This window comes from Asterias rubens, chromosome 19, assembly GCF_902459465.1.
Source record: "Asterias rubens chromosome 19, eAstRub1.3, whole genome shotgun sequence".
NCBI classification, from domain to species: Eukaryota; Metazoa; Echinodermata; class Asteroidea; order Forcipulatida; family Asteriidae; genus Asterias; species Asterias rubens.
In genome coordinates this window covers 4,342,740-4,350,909 of record NC_047080.1, presented here as the reverse complement: position 1 = coordinate 4,350,909, position 8,170 = coordinate 4,342,740, and positions in this window count along the sequence as shown.

The window sequence follows — 8,170 nt, the reverse complement described above, 5'->3', positions numbered from 1 at the left end:
GGGGTGTGGTATTATCAGCCCCCGTCCCGGCCCCCATACAACCCCCTTTGCGTCAAATACCCATCAGATCCTGCCAACAATTAGACCTGTGATATGATTGATGGTATAGAAACGAAGGAGGGCTGTCCGGGGCGATGATGCGCTCCTTTCAGGGGGACGTCAGAGGGGATTGTCCGGTGGGGGAGGGACAAAGCCCCGTGCAAATCCAAAAGCACAATCGAAATTGGCGTCAGCTTGATGTTTGGAGTGAATAACTGAAGCAGGTCATTAAGGGGTGCTGTCAATATAATGAGACGTTCAACCAACAAATGTAGCGTACTTGACAGCTCCATGATCAAGGAGGCACGCTCATCAACTCTTTAAAGATATCATTGGGTTCTCTCTTTTTTCTGAAACTCTCCTAAGTAGAGATCACTGGGTTCTCTTTTTTTCCGGACTGGAGTAAATTTATTCCCACCCTCATCCAGTCGTTAGTATTAAGCACAGCGTATGAAAACTTGATTCGTCATGACACCGTGATGAACGATAAAAAGACGAACACCTGTTCATGTTTTGTCCGGGATCGGCAACTGCTTGTAATATGGGACTATTTCGAATTGTTCAATTGCAGCAATCGACATTAGAAGCCTGTTTCGGGGGGAGATCTTCAAATGCTCCCAAAATGCTTGCTATGGACTGTTCTTCTCATTCACGCAAATTTAAGGATTCCATTTTCTCAATCGATTGAGAAGAAAACAAATTCCTCATTGACGACAGTTGCCATGTTGATGTATCAAAAGAACATTTCAGTCGGTGTCCAAGGGAAATCGGTCTGCCGGTGACTCTGTCCCCCATAACGGAAAATTAACATGGGCGCTCAAAAGAGAGCGCTGTCAGAAGGAGTTTTCCACCTTTCGCAGTATGGGGGACAAAATCTCCGGGTACAGAATCTCCTGCCAAACCGGCCTTGCTACTATGAACAGCACATCTAAATGGTCCTGCGAGATCGACCATCACAGGTTACGAGGTTGCACAGGGTCTTGTTTCCGAGTACAACAATAGGGTTTCATTATCTCAGTGTCCGCTGCTCAAACCAACCACAAGATATTTGGCGGTTCCCCAGCAAGCGCAGTCCACGCCCCCTATTGTACCCACTTTTCAACTCCAAGCTAGACCCCTGCTCTTACCACGATCGCTAAACCCAACCCCGTCGCGCAGCCAACAATGGCCCCTCTCTATCTCCAATAAACTCATTTCACATTCGCTCCATCGTCTGTATTATAGAAGTACGGCGATCTTATTTACAAAAGCCCCCTTCATTTTTAATCCACTCGCTCTCCCCAAAATGTACCGTTAAACTGTCTTCTTGTCTCCACATCTTCTTTTCGTCAAAGACCGCAGTATCAGGGACAACCCCGACGGGGCGTCCGGTGCTAATCCCCCGTCCATTTCTCACAGACTGAAGATCCCCCTTCTCCGGAGATTTTCGTAAAAATTAGTCCTATTCTTTTGGGATGCAAGCGTAAGGGTTGATGCGGAATCCCCTATTATTAGTTTTCAGATTTCTTTCTTCATCAACACACTTAGATTCTACTCAGAAACATAGAAACGTTTCTATAAGATTGTATACAGAGACTATGCGAAATAAGGTGCTATTAAAATAGTGTGTAAAATGCATTATGTCACCAGGTTCCACTTTCATAGAGATAACTGAAAATTAAAAAATTAATGCTTACAAATTTTCAGCTAAGCAAAATATAACAGGATACAAGTCAAAGATTGTGCATTTTGGCTGGTAACCATATTCCGGAAATGTGTACCATCATTGTGTACGCTATCGGCACACATACGCCTGTATGTGAAATGGAAATAAATGTTGTTTAAATTGAATTGAATTGAATTGAATTGAATTGAATTGAACCAAAGTTGATACCAGTTTTGTTGTAATGTGCCAAACTACTTTGTGTGGTTAAGCAGGTCTATACAATTGGATGAGAATTGTCGCCCGTAAGAAATTGTAGAGCATTGATTTGATTTGATTCGATTTGATTTGATTTGATTTGATTTGATTTGATTTGAAATGTTAAATTAATATTAAAATCATTCTCTCACAGCCCCAGTAGGCTAAATTACATGATTTGTACAAGTTCAACAACAATAAATTGCATGTTGAAGAGTGCAAGCCTCAAGTCCTAACAATTCATGTTTGTATAATGTGCTGACCCGTACATGTTGCATTGCTCGTTTGGGCGTGTGCAATAACCCTTCAAGTCAGTACCCTATATAACAAACACACATCGCTCTTGACTCGCCACGGGGGCGCCATAATGTCACATTTCTCCCAAGCGAAGTTTGCACTTGACCCACGTACGGGGTCATACGGCGCGGGCTACGGTTACCATCGGGGTAGCCACTCGGTCGTGAGAACTGCGAGACAGTGACTCATTCCCGGGCAACCGAATCGGGGCAGACCCGGTTTAGAAATGATACCCTCCTCGCTAAACAAACTCCTAAAGTGAAATTCATCTCTTGTCACCCACTGGTGGGAGAGTGGCGGTTTTATAAAGACACGCACTTTCTGTCTCACTTTAAAAAAAAAAAAAAAGTAAAGTTTCCAACTGGAAGAAGAAGAGTCCAAGTGCATGAGTAACATTCGTGTGTTGATTTTGGCCGTGTATAAACACACATCCAATACACCTGAGTCACGGTGTGCCGTCTTTAACCGGTCTAAAAGAGGAAGGGTACCCGATCAATCCATTTTACATTTGTTGTGCCATAAATAGAAAACTGAAAAAAATGTGCAGCCTTTTTGTTGTTGTGAGACACAACGTTTCTTGGACGTCAGAGTTAGGGGTTAGATAGGTACGGGTATATGTTTTTCAATTATGTTAATTTCTCATTATTAAAGATGCATAATGGTAGCTCTGAAACAATAGCGTACGAGTTTTTAGCTTCAAGCTACAATACATGTGATCAAAGTCCAGTCAAATCAAGTTCACTGTCTTTAAGAACATCTCAATTAGAAATCACGGTCATTACACACTTAATACGTGGAACACTCTTTTTATAAAGATAAAATCTCACAAAGATTGTCAGTCAAAGTTATACACGAATTGACATCCGCGTTTTTTTTTCCTGTAAATGAATTGCTATAATTTTTGGTCCAAACCCATGTTGATGTAAATCGAATCTGAAGTTCAAGTGTGTTTCACCGCTCGGCCAAGTCGAGCATTTATTAATAAATAATCAATTCACCAACTGTCATTCGATTCAAAAACCTAGAAGCATGCTAACTTACTTTTGCCTTTTCACGCAATATAATGCTCCTTTTCAGCAGAGTAGAGAGAGAGAGAGAGGGAGAGAGCACACAACAAAATAAAAAAGTGCATTGAATTCTGACGACTTCCTTTATTTTGCGTCTAAACCCACGTTCATCTCTCAGCGACTCTGGGATTTTGTTCACCCTTTTGTTCAAAGCAAACCGACCGGGCTCCTGTGTTATTTTCCGAGCCAACTAATCGGGCGTTTGGGAGTTTTCTTAGGGTGGGCACTGACGTGTTCTTAACTGGCTCCCTATAGTCGAACATTGCACACACACAACAAAAAAGAGACTCTACAAATGTTTGTAGGGAATAAAATGTGCACGTCTTTTCATGGGTACAAAAAACTGATGTTTTTCAGGTGTGTGTGTGTGCTGAGCGCGTGTTTTTGTTTGCGAACTCAAAGCCCCCCTGCTTGGGCCTTGGCAGTGACCGCTAGTAAACCCGCACTATATTATCATTACGCTGCATAACGACCGCCAGAGCAAAGCGAGCGAGACCAAAATTTAAGTAGCCGTAAAGTCAACCTTCTTTTCAACCATTTTCAATCCGCATTTTGTGAGCTGATGTGTGATTTCTTTTCCCGTTGACGCTGGATTTGAAATATTTTGATTTTTCACTGCTGGAGAAACTTCAAGCAAAATTTTGAATTCATAAAATACTTTGAATTTTTATGAAAGCCATGACATTAAATGCCGTGTTGGAATGTCTGGTTTTGCTGGTTTTCTAGTCGGTAGGATTTTGACTAAATTTTCTGCAATTCAGCTCAGACCTGGGCCAAATTTCATAGAGCTGCTAAGCAGAAAATATTGCTTCACGATTGTCAGCTAAGCAGAAACGAGCAGGATACCAGTCACAAATTGTTTATTTGACGTGGTAGTCTGGTTTGTAACCTTATTTTGGTAAAGCATACTCTCTTAATGTAAAATAGTGAAAAAAGCACTCTTTGAAGAGCCATGTAAAGAACAACTCTTTTTGGAGTGGTCTTCCACTCTTTTAGATTGAAGTTTTCATCTTTTTGAGTGATTTTTCACTCTGTCCGGGAGTGAAACCCCTCTACAAGAGTATAATATCCACCACTCTTTTTGAAGAGCCATATGACGGACAGCTCGAAATGTAAAGAGTGGTGTTTTTCACTCTTTTACATTTAGAGAGTACTTTCGTTGTGCTAAGCTACTTGTTGTGCTTACGCAGCTCTATGAATGGAGGAAGATCGAGATGGTTGAACCATGATAAAACAACCAAATTGTTTCGCCTTTCAGTCTTAATTTGGTTGTCGGATGCGATCCATAATAAAGAGCAGTATTAAAAACCTTCGCAGAGGAAACAAAAACCTCACTGAGACGCCTCATTTTGTCACGTTCCATATTCGTCAATACCGAATCACATGATCACAGAGAAGGAAACCAGACTATGTTTCTTCCCCTCCAGCCTCGAATTAACTTGTGCATGAAAAGGAGATGGCTGTCAGGGCCCAATTTTAAAAAGCTCTCAGGCAGAAAATTGTCTTTAGCAAACTTCTTGGCTTAGCAAGAAATGACAGGGGTACCAGTCACGTCAAATTCCTGATCACAAAAAACTCAACTCGTGTTCCGAAAAACCCCCAGCAATATCTAATCTACGCATATGTTTATTCGTTATATGCACCGTACACGTTTGGTAATTGTCAAAGACCAGTGTTCTCACTTGGTGTATCCATGGAGGAAGGAAGTGTAACCCATCATAAGCATAAAGTAACAAGCCTGTGAAAAATTGGGTCTCAATCGGTCATCAAAATTGCGAGAAAATGATGAAAGAAAAAACACCCTTGTTGGACGAATTTGTGTGCCTTCGGATCGGAATGAAAGACTTCTAGCTAGAAGTTTTTTTATTATTTTAGTGAGAAATTACCTTTTTCTCAAAAATTACGTTACTTCAGAGGGAGTCGTTTCCAACAATGTTTTATACTATCAACAGCTCTTCAATGCTAGTTACCAAGTCAGTCTTTAAGTGAATATTTGTTTTGAGTAATTACCAATCATGTACCTTCCCTTTAAACCTCATCGTACATTTTGCAAATACCTAAATCTCCTTGAAGGTTTTTTGTGGGAACTTTCTCGTTCTACGTTTCCTACTTTGTTTTATTGAATTTTCATGTTTGACAATAGAAATAATTTGGCTTACCGCACATAACGTAATCTTAAGTAATCATATATATACGAACATTATTTTGGCGTGGCGTACACACACCATCAATCGGCCCTGTAAAAACATCAGCATTTTTGGTTTATTTCCAGTTTAATTCTCGGGCTCACGACGTCAAAGAAAATGAAATAATCTTACAGAAAAAGCTTGAAAATAACTGCAGGGGTTATGGACCGGTCTGCAAAGGTGGTTACTGGCTCCACTCTTTTGTAAGATGCCCCTACCACAACAGTGGTCCCTGCTGGGGCACCCCGCGGTCCAATTCACGCTACGTTAGCGGGACACAAAGGCGAGCCTGCCGGGGCGATCGCCTCTGCTCAACGGTGCGGCTGCAGCTGCGACGAGACGGTGTATATCCCCCGCCACTCCAGCTTAGATAGGCCCTTCTTCTCACTTTCTCTACCCCTCTCACAATCCCTTTCGATCTGGTTTTGCTGTAAATACTTTCTACATTCCCCCACCCCCTTTAAAGGGCAAGTTCTACTTGTGGATTTTAAAAAGTCAACCCAATGTAGTGCTCAAAGTTTAACTATTTTGGAATCAGTACTAAAACAACAAAAAACAGCAATGAACGGTGCATAAAAAGCCAAAGAGAAATTCATTTGTTTCGAAGCGGCACATCTTTGGACAAAAAAGGTCTTTACGTACAAACTTTTATCGAAGAGCAGTTGTCTATTCGATTGCAACTATTCACACAACCCATGTAATACACTATGTAAGATAAACACCAACAACTCTTGCGCGCTGGGCACCATTTTGAGAGTGATATTTTGTTTCACTCAATCCAAACGTAAAAGCAGCGTGCATGAGAACATATAAACGTAAAAAAAAAGTCAAATACGCGCAAGAAAAGGTGTCCCTTTCCTTTAAGTTATGACGCGAATCAGGGTATTGGGGATGATTAGGTTGGTTACATTCTGTAAGCGGTCATGCCGTGCTAGCTTTTAAACACAGTTAACGATTTATGGATGGAGTGGAGTAAAGGTTTAAAGACCACCCTACGGTGCCGAGCGATTGGTATGTAACATACTGTTTTTTTTGTTTTGCCTCATCTGGGCCCAACTTTATAAAGCCTGTAACTGTACGCACAAAAACTGCTAAGCACAAAACACGTTTGCTTCAAAGCCATCTATATTAACCAGTGACGTCACTCGTTGTTCAAATTTAGGCAGCTCACGATGCGTGCGCACACCGAGGAGCTTTTAACTCTTCCTGATTCTGTAGAGTTCCCTGAACTATAAACAAATCTGTCCTTGTATTGAAGAACACATTCGAAAATCTCCTTAGCTGTGGAAACCTTTTTTCTATAAATGTCTCCCTGATTGCTGTACAAAATTCCCCCTAGTTGCAAGATTTGAATGGTGGCATGCTCTGCAGTACAGAACATTCAAAAAGAAAGTTCCCAGCTGACAGAAAGTTTTGGTTTTGTCGTGACGCCAGAGGGCCCATTGTCTACAAGCAGGTTGATTATGCTGATCAAAAGGAGATGGTTCGTCACTTTGCTTTTTGAAATGGTTCCATCAACTTGGCACTGAGAGGTTGGTTGGGTTTCAGCTATAACTGAAAGGTTTTTGTGTTATGTAATGACAATCTCTTAATGAAATGGGGTGGTTCTGAAAAGAAGCCTTGGTTTTAACTCGACGATTTGATCAGTATGCTCTGATCGTCTTCAGGAGAAAGTTAGCCAAGTTTCAGCTGGGATTCAAGTCAAGTTTGGACTTCAAGCTTAATGTGTACGATAAGCAATGTTGGAATTTGTTGACTGTATGGTCTACGTGGTTCGATCCAGCCAATGAAACCTCTGAAGAGGCCTTACCAGTACACGACCGACGTCAGGGACACTGATATTCATTTATTGTTTTTTTCAGAAGAGGTCGTTTTATAGTTTCTTTCGATCATGATTGGAGAATCCAGTAATTATACCCCTATACAGCAAAACACGACAAGCCATGGCTTTATGGTTTGGTTAAATTCTTGTTCTTGTTTCTTAATTCTTCTGGGGTTTTTTAAATGAGAAATCGCCTAACATCACATGGCTAGACGGCCACTTCAAGATTCGGGCTTCACTTGGGCTTTTGACCCAAATCAACCAGGGGCACGTTGTAATTACTCCTGGGGCTGAAATAGGATTACACCCCTCAAGGTCTGAAATGATGCAGGCATGGGTATCATGCACCAAGAGCGCGTTGATCATGGTATAGAGAATCAAAATACACTACCTTTTCAACTGTTTACGGGGAAAATGGTTAAGTGCCTTGCTCGAGGGCACAAGTGTCATGGCCGGGACTCGAACACACACTCTGCTGTTCTGCTGCTTACTCGTAATTTAGAGCAGCGAACCAAGCACCAATTTCACTCTCTCCAGACTGATGAAATCCGTGTTCAATAAAGGTGTGTGAGCAACTACAGTCAACTGGTATGGTATACTTGTTCGACCGTGTGAGATACTATACTAAACACTATTATTTGCACCGAATGTCATCAATTAATTAAGACTATGCGGAATAGCGCCACCAAGCGTCAATGCTTCCTTTCTGTTGTTTTAACTGGCCGGATTGAATAATGACGGAGCTCTTGTTCTGCTACTCCAGGCACTATCGTGACCATGTGTGTTTGCTTCAAACCGGACTTCTTGACTGATTCGGATTCAGATTTGACGCTAAAATCCGGAGTGCGTTTATCTCAAA